Source organism: Triticum aestivum, chromosome 7B (genome assembly GCF_018294505.1).
Source record: "Triticum aestivum cultivar Chinese Spring chromosome 7B, IWGSC CS RefSeq v2.1, whole genome shotgun sequence".
Classification (NCBI taxonomy): Eukaryota; Viridiplantae; Streptophyta; class Magnoliopsida; order Poales; family Poaceae; genus Triticum; species Triticum aestivum.
The window spans coordinates 111,283,307-111,304,467 of NC_057813.1; positions in this window are offsets into that span (position 1 = coordinate 111,283,307).

The window sequence follows — 21,161 nt, forward strand, 5'->3', positions numbered from 1 at the left end:
GTAGCTCGAGTGGCCTCCTTGTGGTCATGATGTTCTTCACGGGATGCCTTCCTCCAACCTGTTTACCTGCTTGACAAGCACTGCAAAGTCTATCCTTATCAAATATGACATCGTTAACACCAAGTATATGATTCCCTTTAATAAGCTTGTCAAGGTTTCACATACCAACATGACCTAGTCGTCTATGCCATAACCAACCTTTTGAGGATTTAGCAATGAAGCAAGTTTTAGGTTGAGCCTTTTTAGTGAAATCAACAATGTATAGATCACCTCTACGTATACCGTTAAAGACCATTTTATGATTGTCTCGACGAAACACTTGGCAATCTACTTTAGTAAATAGGACATTGAAACCGAAATCAGCAAGTCTAGATATTGAAAGGAAGTTGTAGCCAAGAGATTCAACGAGCATGACATTCTGAATGGAGCTATCATGTGAGATGGCCACCTTACCGAGGCCAACCACCTTACCCTTTGAGTTGTCACCAAAAGTAACATACTTTCGAGGACTATCATTTTCAGCAAGCTCACGAAACATGTCTTTATCTCCGGTCATGTGATCGGTACATCCACTATCAAGAACCCATTCCTTTCCTCCTGACATATATCCCCGAAGATTTGCCATAAGACCAAAGTGTCTCATTGCATCATCAAGATCGAAGTCACTATCATCATCATCATCATAGTATCCATGTTCAACATCGTCATGTGGTGGATCAAGTCCTAGAGAGGGCAATTCGTTAGAGTGAGTTTGACAATGATCTTGCTTATGAATTCTTATAGCTTCGGAAATAATATCACCAACAATTCCAACATCTTCTTTGGCACGCATAAGGTTTGTAAGTTCAAATAGACAATCACCAAACATATGATCACTAGTATTCATCTTACTCAAAGCAATAGACTTATGGAGAATTTCATCTAGATTTTTCAAGGAATAATTTGGAAATCGTTCCTCAAGAAATTTCCATATAGTGTAGGCACACTCAAGAGTAGGCAAGTTTATAATTAAGTTTCTAGGCAAGCCTCTAGTGATAAGATTAACAGTTCTATGATTCCTAATCATGTCAATTGACTCATCAAGAGTAGGATGCATAGGATCAACATGTGGTGCACAAGGGCTAGCAATGTACTTGTTCAAATGATATTGATTGAAAATTACAAGCATTTCATTTCTCCACTCATGAAAACACTCTCCATCAAGAATAGGCACTCTATGTCTAAGACTCCCCAAAGTATACTCATCCATCTTCCTCCAATGGTGATTAAACCAAGGCAATGGAGACCAATGCTCTGATACCACTTGTAGGACCTTGAGAAGAGGTATCTAGAGGGGGGGGGTGATTAGACACTAAATACCAAAGTTGCAGTTTTTAACTTCTTTAAGTTTAAGTGGAGTTTAGGCACAAGTTTAACATTCACAACATATAGCATGCAAGCATGCAAAGAGTATATGAGCAGCGGAAAGTAAAGCATGCAACTTGCAATAATGTAAAGGGAAGGGTTTTGGAGGATTCAAACGCAATTGGAGACACGAATGTTTTTGGCGTGGTTCCGATAGGTGGTGCTATCGTACATCCACGTTGGTGGAGACTTCACCCCACTAAGGGTAACGGTTGCGTGAGTCCACGGAGGGCTCCACCCAGGAAGGGTCCACGAAGAAGCAACCTTGTCTATCCCACCATGGTCGTCGCCCACGAAGGACTTGCCTCACTAGCGGTAGATCTTCACGAAGTAGGCGATCTCCTTGCCCTTACAAACTCCTTGGTTCAACTCCACAATCTTGTCGGAGGATCCCAAGTGACACCTAGCCAATCTAGGAGACACCACTCTCCAAGAAGTAACAAATGGTGCGTTGATGATGAACTCCTTGCTCTTGTGCTTCAAATGATAGTCTCCCCAACACTCAACTCTCTCTCACAGGATTTGGATTTGGTGGAAAGAAGATTTGAGTAGAAAGCAACTTGGGGAAGGCTAGAGATCAAGATTCATATGGTAGGAATGGAATATCTTGGCCTCAACACATGAGTAGGTAGTTCTCTCTCAGAAATAGGATGCTGGAAGTGTAGGCTTGTTCTGATGGCTCTCTCCACGAATGAAGAGGAGGTGGAGGGGTATACATAGCCTCCACACAAAATCTAACCGTTACACACAATTGCCAAACTCGGTGGGACCGAATTGATAAACTCGGTCGGACCAATTCAGCAAATCTAGTGACCGTTAGGATTTTTGGTGGGACCGATATGCAACTCGGTAGGACCGATATGGTTAGGGTTAGGGCATAACGTAATCTCAGTAAGATCGATTACACAAACTCGGTGAGACCGATTTTGGTAATAAGCTTTCCAGAGAGTTGGTCAGGTAAACTCGGTGGGACCGATTCGCTCACTTCGGTGAGACCGAAATGTTACGAAAGGGAAACAGGGAGTTTACATTGCAATCTCGGTGGGACCGGTCGCTCACTTCGGTTAGACCGAAACGTTATGAAGGGAAACAAAGAGATTACAATCCCATCTCGGTGAGACCGAGATCCCTATCGGTGAGACCGATTTGCCTAGGGTTTGTGGCAGTGGCTATGACATTTGAACTCGGTGGCGCCGGATAGAAAGAATCGATGGGGCCGAGTTTGACTTTAGGTTTAGGACATATATGTGGAAGTGGGAAAGTAGTTGAGGGTTTTGGAGCATATCACTAAGCACTGTGGAGCAAGAAACTCATTAAGCAACACCTCATCCCTTCTTGATAGTATTGGTTTTCCTATAGACTCAATGTGATCTTGGATCACCAAAATGTAAAATGAAGAGTCTTGATCTTGAAGCTTGAGCCAATCCTTTGTCCTTAGCATCTTGAAGGAGTTCCCACATCTTTTAGTCCATGCCACTCCATTGTCGAACTTATCTGAAAACATACTAGATAAAAGTGTTAGTCCAACAAGAGATATGTTGACATCAATTACCAAAACCACCTAGGGAGCACTTGTGCTTTCAGCTTGCAACGTTGCCGGCAGCGTTGCTGGTACAGTTTTCCTTGCAGAGGGCATCCTGCTTCGCTGGCATTGCCCTGGTAGCTTGGAGCAGGGATAGGAGCTTGCAGGTAGCAGTGTTATGGGGTTGGGGGATGGCTCGTCATTGCGTATCCAAGGGAAGGGCGTCGATCCAGGGCGGCGGCCGGCTCGCCGGCGTGGAGTCAAGGGAGGAAGGGAACGGCTTGCGTGGCGACTGGTTCCTCGGGTTCACGATCTGGAGTGGAGTCTGGAAGTTGAGAGACAGAGACACGAGTGATACGTCTCCAACGTATCTACTTTTTCTAACGCTTTTCCTCTTGTTTTGGACTCTAATTTGCATGATTTGAATGAAACTAACCCCGTACTGACGTTGTTTTTAGCAGAATTACCATGTTGTTATTTTTGTGCAGAAATAAAAGTTTTCAAAATGGAACGAAACTTTGCGAGGATTTTTATATCAAATAAGAGAATTTCTGGAGCCAGGAGGTACTTGAGGGGGACACCTAGTTGGGCACAACCCACTACTGCAGAATGCTGCTAACACGACACTACGATCAGAGATCCTTCGAGAAACTGTGTGCGATGCAATAATCGCAAAAGGTGGTGTCAGAGAACCGTCAAAAATGTCCAAAATGTTTGCGATGATGGACGCATCAAACACAATTCAGATTTTAGTTGCATGTGCGATGCAGGGCATATGGTTCAGTTTAATTAACTATTTGCGATGAGGAGTAACAAAAGAAATGGGCAGCCAGTTGAAGGTGTGTGTGATATACAACATACGGTTCACTCGGATGAACTGTTTGTGATTAGGCAACACAAAAGAAACGGTCAGCCAGATCAAGGTGTGTGCGATATACGCATGCGGTTCACTCGGCCCTTGTCGTTGGTGTGTGACCTCTGTGGCAACCGTTCGCTCCACAGGTGCCTCCTCGTGTACCGTGGCAACCGTCCACCGCCTCTTCACCTTTCCCTCTCAATTTGGAACTGCTGTCGCATGCTTTTCCTCCCTCCATTTGCCCTCACCCTTCCTTCTTCCATTGTTCGATCATCTTCTCCATGAAGGGAACAGGCCGAAAACGACCCCGTTATTCTTGCCCCGATCTTAAAGATGACGTGGTGGAGGAACTCATTGATCGGTGCAACGTCATCACCTCGGCTAGCATGGCAAGTTCATTCAAGACCATTCTCGACTCAACTAATAACATCATTATAACAAACCCAAGGGTCCAGGAGCGGTTTGATCTCCCCTATCTTCTTCGCCGTGACCCTGCTGACTGGCATGGGGAGGAGGGAAGCCTCGCCTTGTGCAAGTTGATGCCGCTTGATAATGATACGTATGATGTTAAGATGCCATTGCTCGAGGGCAAGGCTTGGGCAGGCGCAAATGGAGATTGGGTTGTTTATATTAGGTACAACTGCAAGTGGGAATTTGTGAATGTGTACACTCGTCACCGGGTTCCACTTCCAAAAATCTCAGACGACTGCCCAGAGGTTGACTACACCGGTATTCTACGTGAGTTCAAATACGATCATGGTGACTGTTGTCTATGAAAGATAGCAATTTGTCGAGTTCCCAACCGCTCTTGGGATTACACGAACTATGAAGTTGTTGCTATCTTCGACAAGCTTGTTGCCATCCTTACTTCCATGCATCGATGGATATTGCTCAAAAATCAATTTCTGTACACGGATGAGTACTGTGATGCAATTCAATACAAGGGTCTTGTGGTTGCTGCCACCACTCGTGGCACTGTTTTTTGCATGGAATCCTGATGCTTTCGGTATGTTTTTCTTCCACTGTAATTATAATTGTTTCATCCACATGCATGCAGGTTAGCTAGTTTCCATTTACTAATTAAACTTCTTGTGTTTTCAAGGTCCTGTGAACATTCCACCACCTATACTTGAAAAAAAATTATAACCAAGGGGGATATGATGATGCTGATGATCACGAGCATGAGGACGAGCAGGACCCATATACTTAGTGGCGCCTGGCAACATATTCCGATGGATCACCTCTTCTTGTCTGTATACATGGCACTGCTGATGTTACTAAGGAAGCAGGTGTTGTCTCGCATGGTCGCACTCTCCGGACCTATTCCAACATCTGCTGCAGGGTATTCGGGATGGATACTGGTGTACTAGCGCAAGCACCTTTTCCCTGGTTCAGTATTGAAAGTCTTGGAGGAAACTCGCTCTTCCTTGGACAAAACTATCCAATGATGGTGGAAGGTGATCCAACTGCTGTCGACACAACGTTACTACCATTTATGAGAAGCAACTGTATCTATACCTCGGACATTGATATGCTTCCCTACCGTCCCAATATGGGTCCTGACATAGGGCGCTTCAGCTTGGATGATCAGTCCTGCGTTGGTCTCGACATTGACAGTAGTTGGCCCTTCCCAGAGAATCACTTCTGGTTCAAAGCAAGCGTTTCCAACGCCAACGAGTGGTTGAGCTGAAATTCATTTAATCGCTTTGTTATTTGTTGTGTGAGAAAAACTTTACTAGAATGTTTTGCTGGAAATGATCTATAATCCAATGTGTATCCTCGTTGTCGTTGTGGGTTGATGACTTGTTGTATGTAATTAATGGTACATTTGCATATGCGTCCATCAACTCGCAGTGTTATAAGGTCGACAAATGGCAATGTTACTAGAAAAACAAATGTCAATCTTTCAAGTTTAACAAATGGCAACATACCCAAAATGACAGATATGCAAATCTTACCCAATTGTTTGTACGTGGTTGCACACGGGTCATGCAAAACAACCGTTTGCGTTGAAGGGATGCAGAAATCCTCCTCGGCACATTTTTCCTTGGCTTCCTGGGGAAGCTATCAGTTTGCTTATGGGTGTTCTAACTAAAACGTTTGCGATGAGTGTTTTATATTTAAAAATCATTGACCATTTTTCAAAAGAAAACTGTTTGATAAGTCTGTACATTAAGAGAGAAAAATGCAAGTTCGTTCAAACCATATCTTTCATTCAGTCACACTGCGAATTTATATTCATATGATCAAGAATTCGAGATACAGTATTAAACCCCAAAAAAACTATTTCTGGCGGCGGCGGAGGCGGCGTGCCCCGCGTCGTTGTCGTTGTCGTTCTCCGGGACGCTGTTGTTGAAGTCTTCAAGGTAGCACAAAATGGTCTTCACTTGTCAATAAAACATCATGTCGTCGCGCGATTGACGGGCGGGGCGCGGGAGGACGGCAACAGGCACCGCTAAGAGGTAGCGGTCGACGACAGCGTCCCATGAAAGTCAAAGGGCCCGCTTCCCAATGAGCCTGCACAGCGTACAACTCGCACGCTTCTCGGTCAGCCTACGCATTGGAGGACAGCTTGCACGCCTCTCGGTCAGCCTACGCACCGGACTACGCTGACACGCCTCTCGTTTAGTCAAGGTCAAGCAGTTGTCCGCACGACACCTCCTACAACCATTAAAACCAAGACACGTGGCATCACGTGAATGGTTAACAGAACGCACACGGTTTGAATTATACAAACGTTTGAGATATTAAAGTGGTAGCTATTTTTTTTCAAAATGCCTTTGTTGGCCGTCATTATTCGAGTGCGCCTTCTCTCAAAATGGATATGAAAAATGCCACAGCATGTCGGGTGCCATTCCATGATAGCACGCCAAGTTTCATGAATTTCAGATGAATTTTGGATTTACTAGAATCTAAAAACCAGACATCTCAATGTTTTGCCGGCAATCAACGGTGCCCTGATGTTTGAAATTCATTCCCATTTCTTGCATGGGACCTAAGCATGCACCCAAGGACACATATTTGATTTGTCAACCAATTTATATGCACTGGAGCATGTGCATGTTGTTCAAATTTGAATTAGGCACATAAATGCATTGAAAACTCAGTTAATGCATCCAAACAAACCCCGAAAAATCCCAAAAATTGACACAACAGTCATGTTGTTCTATGTTGACACGAGATTTTTTTTAAAAGCAATAAGAGGCAATGGATATCATTTCGTCCCCAAAGGTGGAACGTTCCCTATCAAAACCATCATGCTTGTTGTGAGAAAGCTCTGGTTTGTGAGAAGCATATATCTGAACCTGCCCCAAATGGGACAAATTTTTTACCACGACATGTTGATGCCGCTCCATGATAGCATGCCAAGTTTCATGAATTTCAAAAGAGTTTTGGATTTAATAGAATTTAAAAACCAGACATCTCAAAGTTTTGCGGGCAATCAACAATGCCCTAGTGTTTGAATTTCATTCCCATCTCTTGTATGGGACCTAGAAATTCACCCAAGGACACAGATTAGATTTTTTCAACCAACTTTAGTGCATTGGATCATGTGCTTGTAGTTCAAATTTGAATTATGCACATAAAATGCCTAGAAAACCTAGTTAATGCATAAAAATGTCCAAACGAACCCCAAAAAATCACAAAAATTGACACAACACTCCTATTGTTCTATGTTGACACTAGAATTTTTTTGAAAGCAATAAGATGCAATGGATATTGTTTCATTCCCAAAGGTGGGACGTTTCCTATCGAAAACCATCATGCTTGTTGTGAGAAGCTCTGGTTTGTGAGAACCTTATACCCGAACCTGCCCCAAATGGGACAACTTTTTTACCACGGCATGTTGATGCCGCTCCATGATAGCATGCCAAGTTTCATGAATTTCAGACGAGTTTTGGATTTACTAGAATTAAGAAACCAGGTATCTCAACGTTTTGCCGGCAATCAACAGTGCACTGGTGTTTGAAATTCATTCTCGTCTCTTGCATGGGACCTAAGCATGCACCCAAGGACACACATATGATTTTTCAACCAACTTTGGTGCATTGGAGCATGTGCTTGTAGTTCAAATTTAATTATGCACATAAAATGCCTAGAAAACCCAGTTAATGCATACAAATGTCCAAACGAACCCCAAAAAATCAAAAATTGAACACAAGACCCATGTTGTTCTATCTTGTCACTAGAAAAAGAATTGAAATCAAGAAGAGGCAACATATATCGTTTCGTCCAGAAAGATGAAACGTTCCCTACCGTAACCATGAGGCTTGTTATCAGAAGCTCTGGTTTTTGAGAAGCTTATATACCCCAACCCGCCCCAAATGGGACAATATTTTTACCACTGCATGTTGATCTGTTCCATGCTAGCCTGTCAAGGTTCATAAATTTCAGACGCCTTTTCGATTTACTAGAATTTAAAAACCAAGTACCTCAATGTTAGCAACCGAGCGACGGTGGCATGGTGTTTGACATTCATTTTCATTTCTAGCATGGGACTTAAGCATGTAACCAAGGACACACATTCCAATTCGGAACCACTTTATATGCACTGGAGCATGTGCATGTAGTTCAAATTTGAATTATGCACATGAATGCATAGAAAACTCAGTTAATGTATAAAAATGTCCAAGCAAACCCCGAAAACTCCCAAAAAATGACACAACACTTGTGTTGTTCTACGTTGACATGAGAAAAATTTAGAAAGTAAGAAGAGGCAACATATATCGCTTGTCTGCCAAGGTAGCACGTTCCCTACCGAAACCATCTGGCTTGTTGTGAGAGAAGCTCCGGTTTGCGAGAAGCTTATACCCAAACCTTGCCCAAATGGGAAAATATTTTTACCACGGCATGTCGATGCCGTTCCATGATACCATGTCAAGTTTCATGAATTTCAGCCAAGTTTTCAATTTACTATAATTTTAAAACCATGTATCTCAATGTTAGCGGCTGAGCGACAATGTCCAGGTGTTTGACATTCATTCTCATTTCTTGTATGTGACCTAAGCTTGCAACCAAGGACAAACATTTGATTTTGCAACCCGTTTTTAGGGACTGGAGCATGTGCTTTGATTTTGAATTGTGCACCTGAAATTGCTACAAACCCAATTTAATGTATAAAATTTCCAAAGGAACCCTGAATAATTCCAATTTTTTTACGACACACATATAGTTGCATGTTCACTGAAGATAAAAGGTCTAGTAATTCAAACACTGTCCATTGCCGCTGTGACCTCATTATGTAATTCAAATCAAAATTAAAAATCAAGTAGATCCCACACAGTTTATTGTCACCAACCGTGTGAGATGTAGTACAAAATATCCTGGAGCATCGTCGGTGTATAGTACGCCTATGGCTTACGCGAGAAGGTGTGTCGGCTACAGTCCACAATCGGCGTATCAAGCACACTAGCTCGCTCCCCAAATACTCTCGCCTCTGCATCCCTCACAATCTCAAAAATATCTGCTCGCCCTTATCCAAATTTTCAGTAACCCCGCCTTGTTACTCCCGCCTAGTAAAATTTTCAGTTGCCGCGGTATTTCCTCAAACACCACCTTAACCCCCCCCCCCCCACACACACACACCACACACTCCACAAAACCTACGCTCACCGACACACACCACCCCCGTAACCATTGGTAGGTCGCAGGCATCGCCGCCGCCTCCATCCTCAACCTCTGCCTGTGTGCCGGGGAGCTCAAGGAGCCAATGGCCCAAGAGAGGTTTATCGCGGCCTCTTCGCCCGACGCTGGCGAGGTGACCGCCGAGGTGTCCCTGTCGTCCTCCACAGGCTCTTTATCGATCCGTTGTCACAGGTCCCCTGATCCGCCAGCCGCCGCGCCCCTATGCCGGTTCGAGGACTTCCTCGTCCTCCCTCGGACCCGACATCCGACAAGGTCCTACCTTAGGGTCCGGCAGTGGCGGTGGGGGACGTGGGTCGCCGAGATTACAGATCGGGAGACCCACACCCGCCGATGGCTTGGTAGCTTCCACACGGCCGAGCTCGTGGCCATGGAGTACGACCGCTGGCAGGTCCTCTACCACGGCGCGACGGCTAGGCTCAATTTCCCCTTAGGCACACGTCCAGTCCACTTCATTCTGCTGGAGCCAAGGGTGGTGAGATCGGCTATGGCGGGGAGGACCGCGAGGCATGGGAGCGCCTCGAGGCCGAGGCTGCCGACGAGGCCTACATGCAAGAGCTCCGCCGGCAGCACCCGGAGCTCGTGGAGGCGGAGCGGGCGGTCTTTTTTGGTGTGGAGGGTGGTGAGGTTATCGCGCTCTCCTCCAATCATGAGGTCGAAGGCGGCGAGGACGGCAACACGGACGGCGGCAAGATTATCACGCTCTCCTCCGATGACGAGGTGGAAAGTGGCAAGGACGACGGCGCAGAGGGCTGCGAGGTTATTGCACTCTCCTCCGATGACGAGGTCGAAGGCGGCGAGGACGGTGGCACGGAGGGCGTCCAGGTGGACGTCGAGGACGAGGAAATCTACATCGACGAGTGGAGGAGTGCCTTCCCCAACGACCCCGATGACGGCACCGGACCGGACCCGGCTCGTGGCACACCGTACCTAAAGAGGAAGGATTTGCTCGACCTCTACTTTGACCGAAAGTAGTTTAGCTTAGTTTAAATTTATGTTTTATGTTCGGTTATGCAAAACTATCTATGTTTATGTTTGAATGCATGCTACTTTTGGTTGAACCTGCTTTGAACTTGATCAAATTGAAGTTTACAACATTAAGTTTAGGCAATCGACTAGAAATGGCCAAAAATTGTTGGAGTATACATATATCCACTAATTGTTTTAGTCCTTTAACTTCTAAAGGATCGGCTAGAGATGGCCTTATGCCTTGTTTATATCAGTTCTTCATAATGTGGTGCTCTATATGTGCAACTATTTGCCGTGCAATTCAATTTCATCAATAACAGTTTCAACAATACCACTATGAATTACGATATTTGGTTGTTGTTAAGGATATTGTAGTTAACATGCCTTTTCATTTTTGTAACAGTAACTAGTGTACTTTAGACCCGCACAATACCAGTTTGAATGACTATTTGCTTGTTTATAAATGTTATGCCTGATGCAGTTAACACACCTTTCCACTCCTTGTTTTGCTTAACTAGTGTGCTTAAGCCTGCACATTGAAGCTATCATTTGTAGATTATGTTGTCTACCATGGCTATATTGGGTTGATGTTTAGCCTGTTGTGCTTAACATGCCTTTATATGTACTCATACAGGACAATATTGAGAACAGTGCTATTTTTTCCATTGAGGCCAGTTTCATCGCATTGCTTATATGTACTCACTATTCAGGATCTCGGTAGCTGGTACCATATAGCCTGGGGGCTGATAAGGGATTAATCGTCGAATAGGACATTTCACTGAATATATCTGTAACCCATTTATCAGTAAGTTAACTAGGCCATATTTAATATATCTGAGGTTACATAGCAACATGCATTGTAATGAATGACTAAATATTCAATCCCAGGCTACATAGCAACAAGGAAGAGTGTTACCTCGATCCTTTCATTCGTGTTACCTTAATGTTCTGATGATGTCTAGATGTACGTGTATAAAATCTTATATAATGGGATGGAGGGAGTGTTGTACTACATCATTTTGCAATTGTTGTTTACCTTCTAATATTAACTTGGTGCTTTTAGGTACACATGTCATTACCAAAGATCCACACTTCGACCCTTTCTGCGTATGTGGCAATGAGATATTCATGAGCCAACATCAAGTGAGGAAACTGATAAAGATTGTTATTAAAATGGGTCAAAAGATGTCAATCGAACTATATGTTTACACTTTATGCAAGACAACCGTGAACTACAAGATGGCAAGTAAGAACCCTGTAGCCTTCTTTTTACTGCCCATAATGAGTTGTGTTAGATGACAATGTCTGAATCTTTTTTCCTTTGCAGTGAATCCTGAAGCAGTTTACTCAAGATTACCTCTCAAACTACATGATTGGCAGCCGGCCATCACAAGGGATTGGACTAGAGTCATGCATGCCTTCTGCATATCCAGGAGAGCACAATAGGGCCATTCCGCTTCACCTTGTTCAGCAACCAAAATGTATGTCACCTCTTTCTTTACCATCTGTAATAGTACAAGTATAGAACCCTGGTTCATCATTCTTTATTTGGTGCTTATGTAATTTTTAAACATATGTACCTGTGAATTGAATAATGCATTGGTTGTTTGAACCTGATGGATATGAATAAAGCTATAGCCTACTTTCAAGTTTAAATTAGGTACAATTTCAAATAGTAGCAATTAAATTAGGGCGAAATTACGGTGTGTAGGTCATTACAGCGCACACAGTTAATAAAGCACAGCGTGTGCAATATACATCATAATCTGACACGGCTCACAGAGTGCAAACATGTGTAACAATGCACACAATTGCTGTTTGTAAAGCGTGTGCGATGTCAGACACTATCACATACGGTGCGGGAAAACTAAATATGTGTGAATGTCTACCTATCATACACGGTTCATAAGCATGAACTGTTTGTGATGTGCCAGGCATCGTAAATGTAGAGCCATGCCTAGAAAACTCTCGTGCCTGGAATCTGCCTGGGTTTAGGTAAAACCACAAAACTCTGACTGCGATGGCAATGCCAGCACAAACGAGTAGCAAAGGATGAATCATTTCGGATATGCGAGACATCAGAAACGATTATAGAGGGGCAACCGTATGCATCAAGGCTCCCTATCCCCGACGGTTTCTGGGTCGTGTGGGAAGGACCCCCCTATCGCCCACACTCACTAGGTGACGGTTCCTAGCGCCATCGCGGAAAGGGGTTAAAAACCGTTTGTATAGCACCGATGCGTACCAGTGACCCACCAGGGCGCGCCTGCCCCCCCCCCCCCCAGGCGCACCTAAGTGGGTGCTTCCCACCTGGTGGCCCCGCTGACCCTCAAACCGACGCTATAAAATCCCATTATTCCAGAAAAAATCACTGAGAAAGAATTATCGTGTTTCGACGGAGCCACCGCCATCTCCTGTTCTTCATCGGGAGGCCAGATCTAGAGTCCGTTTGGGGCTCCGGAGAGGGGGATCTTCAATCTTCGTCATCACCAACACATCTCCATCGCCAATTCCATGATGCTCCCCACCGGGAGTGAGTAATTCTTTCATAAGCTCGCTGGTCGATGAGGAGTTGGATGAGATTCATCATGTAACCAAGTTAGTTTTGTTAGGGCCTGATCCCTAGTATCCACTATGTTCTGAGATTGATGTTGCTATGACTTTGCCATGCTTAATACTTGTAACTTTGGGCCCGGGTGCCATGATTTCAGATCTGAACCGTTTATGTTATCACCTTATTATCCATGTTCTAGATCCGATCTTGCAAGTTATAGTCACCTACTACGTGCTATGATCCGGCAACCCTGGAGTGACAATAGTCGGGACCACTCCCGGTGATGATCGTAGTTTGAGGAGTTCATGTATTCACCGTGTGTTAATGCTTTGTTCCGGTTCTCTATTAAAAGGAGGCATTAACATCCCTTAGTTTCCAATAGGACCCCACTGCCACGGGAGGGTATGACAAAAGATGTCATGCAAGTTCTTTCCATAAGCATGTATGACTATTTACGGAATACATGCCTACATTATATTTATGAACTGGAGCTAGTGCCGTATCGCCCTTGTTTATAACTGTCTCATGATGAATATCATCCAATGAGTCACCGATCCAATGCCTACGAATTTATCTTAATATTGTTCTTGCTAAGTTACTACTGTTGCTACTACTACAATATCACTACTATCACTGTTACCATTACTATTGCCACTGCTACTATCATCAAAACTATCATATTACTGTGCTACTAATCACTTTGCTGCAAATAATTAATCTCTAGGTGTGGTTGAATTGATAACTCAGTTGCTAATACCTTCAAATATTCTTTGGCTCCCCTTGTGTCGAATCTATAAATTTGGGTTGAATACTCTACCCTCAAAAATTGTTGTGATCCCCTATACTTGTGGGTTATCAAGATCTTTTTGTGGCACCGTTGATGGGGGGCATAGCTATATTTGTTGAGTCTCTTGGGATTATTATCATACTATCACTATGAAGAATATGAAGGATGCTAAGACTAAGATTTTTCCCTCAAAGACGAGGGGAGGTAAGGAACTGCCATCCAGCTCCGCTTTAGATTCACCTTCTGTTATAAGTAAACTTGCAACACCACAACATGCTATTAATTCTGATATTTCGCAAGTTATTGATGATGCTACTTCTGCTATGAATTCTACTCATGATGATGCTAGTACCTTGCTTGATGATGATGTGCCACTAGGTGAATTTCTTGATGAACAAATTGCTAGAGTAAGACAACATGATATTGTTGAATCTGATGATGAACTTGAAACTAATAATCTTGAAACACCCACTAGAACTAGTCCTCCTAGATATGAATTGCCAAAGGTACCGGAAGGTTATACTATGAGTGAGGAGGCAACTAGAGATATTCTTACTTGTAAAGATAGAGATGATCTACAGAAATTACTATGCAACTATAAAGAAAGATCTTTGAATGCTAAAATGAAATGTGATCCTGAGTTTGCTACTTGACCTATTTTTATTCATGATAAGGATTATGAATTCTCTGTCGACCCATAGTTAATCACTTTGGTTGAATCTGATCCTTTTCATGGTTATGAAACTGAAACTGTTGTGGCACATCTTACTAAGTTGAATGATATAGCCACCCTTTTTGCTCATGATGAGAAGATTCGCTATTATTATATTCTCAAGTTATTTCCGTTCTCATTAAAGGGTGATGCTAAAGCTTGGTACAATACTCTTGCTCCTGGTTGTGTGCGTAGTCCCCAGGATATGATCTACTACTTCTCTGAAAAATATTTCCCTGCTCATAAGAAACAAGCTGCCTTGCAGAAAATATTTAACTTTGTGCAAATTTAAGAAGAGAGTCTCCCACAAGCTTGGGGGAGGCTTCTCCAATTGCTTAATGCTTCACGTGATCATCCTCTTAAGAAAAATGAAATACTTGATATCTTCTATAATGGACTAACCGATACTTCTAGGGATTTCCTAGATAGTTGTGCTAGTTGTGTTTTTAGGGAACAAACTATTGCGCAAGCTGAGGAATTATTGAATAACATATTAAAAAATTATGATGATTGGACTCCTCCTGAAACACCTATTAAACCCACTCTGAAGAATAGGGGTATCTTATATCTTAGTCCTGAAGTTATGCAAGAGGCAAAGAAATCAATGAAGGAAAAAGGTATTAAAGTCGAGGATGTTAAAAATTTACCACCTATCGAAGAAATACATGGGCTTGAAGCACCACCACCACCTAAGGTGGTAGAGGTAAAATCTTTAATGAAATTCAATGATAGTGATGATCCTCGTAATAAACATCCTAGTCAATGCCTTTATGAGTTTGATAATTACATTAGAAAGCAAGATCACTTCAATGCAAATGTTATGAAACAACTGAAATACAACTCTGATATGATTGCTCGCTTAAGTGACTTGTTATTTAGAATCTCAAATGATGTTAGAGGTGTAGGAAATCATGCCTCTATGGTTCAAACTCAATTAGAACAAGTTGCTAAATCTCAAAGAGAGTTGCTCGATGAAATGAACAATAATATAAGTGACTTTGTTGTTAGGGTAGCAACTAGAGGAGGTAAAATGACTCAAGAACCACTTTATCCTAAGGGACACCCTACGAGAATTGAACAAGACTCTCAAAGAATTAACACGGATGTACCTAGTTCTTCCAAAAAGAAAAAGAAGAAGAAAAATAATAGGACTTTGCCTGCCTCTAGTGAACCTGAAATAGAAAAACCTCCTGATAATGATAATGAAGTTTCTATTTCAGATGCTGAAACTCAATCTGTTAATGAACACTCACCTTCTAATAATGAAAAGGATAATGATGAGGTTCATGAAGACACTCGAACAAATGATAAAGAACCAGATAATGATGTTGAGATAGAACCAACTGTTGATCTTGATAACCCACAACCTAAGAATAAAAGATATAACAAAAGAGATTTTGTTGCTTGAAAACATGGAAGTGAAAGAGAACCATGGGTTCAAAAGCCTATGCCCTTTCCACCTAAGTCAACTAAAAAGAAAGATGATGAAGAATTTGAACGCTTTGCTGAAATGCTGAGGCCAGTCTTTTTGCGAACTCGCTTAACTGATATCTTGAAAATGCCTCCTTATGCAAAGTATATGAAAGACATCATCACTAATAAGAGAAAAATACCGGAAGCTGAAATCTCCACTATGCTTGCTAATTAAACTTTTAAAGATGGAGTACCTAAAAAACTTGGAGATCTAGGAATAGCAACAGACCTTGCTCCATCAAAAGAAATTATGTGAAAACTGCTTTGTGTGATTTGGGAGCTGGTGTTAGTGTTATGCCTTTATCTTTATATAAAAGACTTGATTTGAATAAACTCACACCTACTGAAATATCTTTGCAAATGGCTGATAAATCAACTGCCATACCTATCGGTATTTGTGAGGACGTGCTCGTTGTTGTTGCTAATGTTACTATTTTGACTGACTTTGTTATACTTGAGATGCCCGAGGACAACAACATGTCGATTATCCTTGGTAGACCCTTCTTGAATACTACAGGGCTATTATTGATTGCAATAAAAGCAAGGTCACTTTTCGTATCAATGGTAATGAGCATGCGGTGCACTTTCTGAAGAAACAATTCCAAGTGAATGGTATTAATGTTATTGAAAAATCTCCGACAATCACTATTGGAAGTTTTCAACTACCTTTACCTACTATTAAAAAGAAATATGAAATGCTTATTGTTGGGGACATTGATGTCTACTACGCAACCTTCTTCTTGTAGACATTGTTTGGCCTCCAAGTGCAGAGGTTTGTAGGACAGTAGCAAATTTCCCTCAAGTGGATGACCTAAGGTTTATCAATCCATGGGAGGCGTAGGATGAAGACGGTCTCTTTCCAACAACCCTGCAACCAAATAACAAAGATTCTCTTGTGTCCTCAACACACTCAATACAATGGTAAATTGTATAGGTGCACTAGTTCGGCGAAAATATGGTGATACGAGCGTAATATGGATGGTAGATATATGTTTTTGTAATCTGAAATTATAAAAACAGCAAGGTAGCAAGTGATAAAAGTGAGCGAAAACGGTATTGCAATGCTTCGAAACAAGGCCTAGGGTTCATACTTTCACTAGTGCAAGTTCTCTCAACAATAATAACATAATTGGGTCATATAACTATCCCTCAACATGCAACAAAGAGTCACTCCAAAGTCACTAATAGCGGCGAACAAATGAAGATATTATTATAGGGTACGAAACCACCTCAAAGTTAATCTTTCCTATCAATCTATTGGGCTATTCCTATAAGTGTCATAAACAGCCCTAGAGTTTGTAGTAAAATAACACCTTAAGACACACATGAACTAAAACCCTAATGTCACCTAGATACTCCAATGTCACCACAAGTATCCGCGGGTATGATTATATGATACACATCACACAATCTCAGATTTATCTATTCAACCAACACAAAGAACTTCAAAGAGTGCCCCAAAGTTTCTACCGTAGAGTCAAGACAAAAACATGTGCCAACCCCTATGCATAGATTCCCAAGGTCACGGAACCCGCAAGTTGATCACCAAAACATACATCAAGTGAATCAATAGAATACCCCATTGTCACCACGGGTATCCCACGCAAGATAACTTCAAAGCTCGCGATAGGGGTATCACCACGGGTATCCTATGCATAGTCCGATAAGATAACTTCAAAGGGAAAACACAATCCATTACAAGAGAGTAGAGCGGGAGAAACATCATGAAATCCAACTATATAGCAAAGCTCGCGATACATCAAGATCGTGCCATATCAAGAACACGAGAGAGAGAGAGAGAGAGAGAGAGAGAGAGAGAGAGAGAGATCAAACACATAGCTACTGGTACATACCCTCAGCCCCAAGGGTGAACTACTCCCTCCTCATCATGGAGAGCGCCAGATGATGAAGATGACCACCGGTGATGGATTCCCCCTTCGGCAGGGTGCCGGAACGGGATCCCGAGAGGTTTTTGGTGGCTACAGAGGCTTGCGGCGGCGGGACTCCCGATCTAGGTTATTTTCTGGAGGTTTGGGGATTTATAGGAGAGGTTGGCGTCGAGAACAAGTCAGGAGGCCCCATGGAGAGTCCACGAGGCACAGGGGCACACCCAGGGGGGTGGGGGCACCCTCCACCCTCGTGGGGCCCACGAGACTCCCTCCAATAACTTTTCGTTCCAGTATTTTTTATATTTTTCAAAAAAAATCTCCGTTGATTTTCAGCGCCTGAGAACTTTATTTCTGCATGAAAAACAACACCACGGTAGTTCTGCTGACAACGTTGTCAGTCCGGGTTAGTTCTAACCAAATCATACCAAAATCATGTAAAAATATTATAAACACGACATGAATACATCAAAAATTATAGATATGTTGGAGCCGATCAGACATTCATATCCCCATTGAGGTAACTTAGTGATTTACGAAAGTTCTTCGGTTTCATGCTAATCGAAAGTGGTTGTTAATAAGACTTGGTCAACCTTATTAATGGATCATTTTTGAGAGGTATGAAGTTGATGAATTTAGTGAGCACTACCTTCTGTCCCTACCTTTTGTCTTCTATTTTTCTTAGTTAAGTAAAATAAAATGCCATGCTTTGCCTGTTTTCTGAATTTTCCGTGCAATAAGAAATGACCCAAAAATAAAAGTTCACAGAATGCTTTGAAAATCCGATACGATTTTTTCCGAATATTTATGAATTTCTGGTGCAAATAATATCAGAGGGAGGTGCACCAGGTGGGCACAACCCACCGGGGCGCTCGAGGACCCCAAGGCGCGCCCTGGTGGCTGCTGCCCACTTGGTGGGCCCCCCTCACTTACTTCTTCTTCCCACACCTCTCCATTCACCCAGAAAAAATCACTATCTCTCTCTCTCTCTCTCTCTCTCTCTCTCTCTCTCGCTCTCTCGTGTTCTTGCTCCTGAAACCGCGAATTTCGATCTCTTTGCTCGAAGCTCCATTTTAGAAACTGTTTTGGGGATTTGTTGCTTGGTATGTAATTCCTCCATGTGTCCAATTAGTTTTTGTTTTAGTGGTTTATATTTAGAATAATTAGCTACTCTTGGTGCTGCTGTAGATGAGCTTGCATATTGAATTCTTATAGTTCTAAGTAGTTTGAATGCTTGCTATGGCCTCTATACATCCCTATGAGTAGTTGCCATCATTGTTGTGAAGTTTTATTAATAAATTTTTCATGACCAAAATATTTTAGAAAATTATACGCGAACATTATGAATTTCTTTGGCAGGAGTTCTTAGAGGAGGAGATCCACGGAGGCATCTTCTAGCAGCAACTCCGTTCGTCGGTCCTATGCTGAACCGAGCAAAAGTTCCATTCGAAGTGCCACCACCAAAACATGCTTATGGCCATGCAACGATTACATGGTTAGAGTGGGTATTAAGGAGGAATTCGAGCAATATGTTCACAATGACGATCTCGGTCCCTACATTTCAGATAAGTGCGACCAACGTCTCATCCTCACTGAATCATTTGTCAAAGAATTTAAATTCTTTTCCCTTGAGTCTAGGGTGTCTTTTAAACTTTATGATAATCCATTTACCATTTCTCTAGAACGGTTTGATCACCTCTGCAAAATTCCATTCCAGGGTTCGCTCGATGAGCCACCTAGGTCTGAGTTTGAAGAATTCTTGACTAGTCTTTGATTTGGTGAAACTAGGGGAGTGACGCAAGGTAGAATAAAGAGCATACATTTTCCTGCAATTCAGTACTTCACATTATTTAATGGAAAATGTATAGTAGGCAAGCAAGACTGTAATATGCTTTGTGCTCCAGACTTGAGCCTCATACACATCGCTCTCACCGGTGAAAGGGGTTATAACCTTGGCGCGATTGTTGCACGCAGACTGCAACATAATGCTAACAGTGGCTATTTCTATGGCGGAATTTATGCCACGCGTTTAGCATGAGAGCTGGGTTTTTTCACCTTTGGCCTTTGACCCTATCCTACCCACGCAGTATTTAGACTTCGACGCTTTTAAAAAGCCATAAGATCCTCCTGGGAAAAATTCATAACTTCACTTACAATTTGTTGTTTAACCAAACATCTGTTGTGCACACATATTTGCCCGCGCCTGCTCTTTTTGACTATCACAGTAGAGGAAGATATTTTGTTCTTGAGAGTGAGGCTCGAGCTCACAACACAACAGTGGAGGCAGCACGGCAGGCCGAGGCATCAGCACCGAGAGCCTCCGTGAGCTACCACGCCGACTACCATCCAGGCTACTGACTACTTCCAAGTTAGGTCAAAAGCCTAAGCTTGGGGGAGTACGTATTTCCACCGACATTACATTCATGTTTACACATTTCATTCCAGTTGTCGATGTCCATACTTTTTCATTGTATCATCCATGTTTAATCTATTTTCTTGCTTTCTTCTTGTGTGTTTGAAAAACTTTGAAAAAAAATCCAAAAACATGTTTCTTGCTTCTTTTTTATTTTTCTTCCTAGTTTAAATTGTTGTAGTACTAAAAAGAAAACCCAAAAATATTTCCTTGTTCTTCTTTTACTTGTTGGGAGCTTTCCCGTGTAAATAGTTTTTCTCGTTTTTGCTTTCCCCTTTTTCGTTTGCTTGCTTTCGAAAAAACAAAAACTTCAAAAATATTTCAGTGTGTTTCTTTGAATTTCTTTTTCTTTTATCGAGTCATACCGAGGAGAAGACCACGATGAAAATGTTGAGTGGCTCCCATTTGCATTGTTGATCTAACAAAGAGCCCATATTACCTTGTCTTCTTCTCCTGAATAAAAAGTTTGTAGATTCCAGCTTAGTCCACGATACTCTTGCACTATTATTATTTTAAATCGTTCGGTCGTGCAAGTGAAAGGCAATAATGACGATATTAGATGAATTGGTCGTGGCAGAGAGAAACATGTATGAACTCGACTTATTCTGTTTTTGTAAATATGTTTAACCTAGTATCCATGCTCCAGCCTATTATGATCAAACATGTTTGCAATGACAATTAGATATTATAGTTTCTCATGGCATGCATAAGTAGCTAGGAGTGAATAGTGACTTATCTTGGACATCAACATTGCGTTAAAATGATATCATATCACTGTGCTACTAATCACTTTGCTATAGATGATTAATCTCTAGGTGTGGTTGAATTGACAACTCAGCTGTTAATACCTTCAAATATTATTTAGCTTTCCTTGTGTTGAATTTATAAATTTGGGTTGAATACTCTACCCTCGAAAACTGTTGCGATCCCCTATCTCTACTC